We start from the raw sequence: 450 nt of genomic DNA, 5'->3' as shown, positions 1-450 counted from the left end.
GAATTAATGTGGCCTAGAAGGGGGGTGGCAAATCATATGGTATGCAACAGGGCCACAACCCAGGGCTGCAGGTAAGACAGGCGCGCCAGTTCTAGCAAAAAATCAAGCACATGGAATGCAACACCACACGAGAAAGATGCCCACGACAATTGGGCGGGGCCTATTGTGGAAATGCCAGAGTTGAGTGACACAGCTAATGGACATAGCTCATCGTAATAAGCAGCAAAAATGGTAAGCGATTACTTTCTTTTGAAAATTTTCACAAGTATTCAAAATTCTAATAAAAGCCATGGAGGGTTTCTTTTTTCAAATGGTAGGAAAAGAATGTATTTCTTTTTTCTTTTTCCATGTCAGACAAGTAATCTGCCAACATAGTAATGAGGTTTGAAGGAAGCACATCTCACATGTGTGTGGAAACCCCATTGTCACGTGTATGAACTACAAAAGGAT

General features: G+C 41.8%; 1 non-coding gene across 1 annotated transcript; it reads right to left on the bottom strand.

The window, feature by feature from the left end:
• Nucleotides 1–348: 348 nt before the first annotated feature.
• LOC116541279 lies at nt 349–450 on the bottom strand. The gene has a single exon (XR_004264770.1). It is a non-coding gene; the product is annotated as a small nucleolar RNA U13 (small nucleolar RNA).

Source organism: Sapajus apella, unplaced genomic scaffold (assembly GCF_009761245.1).
Source record: "Sapajus apella isolate SASKATOON/1434 unplaced genomic scaffold, GSC_monkey_1.0 scaffold149, whole genome shotgun sequence".
In the NCBI taxonomy this organism is placed as follows: domain Eukaryota; kingdom Metazoa; phylum Chordata; class Mammalia; order Primates; family Cebidae; genus Sapajus; species Sapajus apella.
This window is presented reverse-complemented; position numbering and strand designations above follow the sequence as displayed.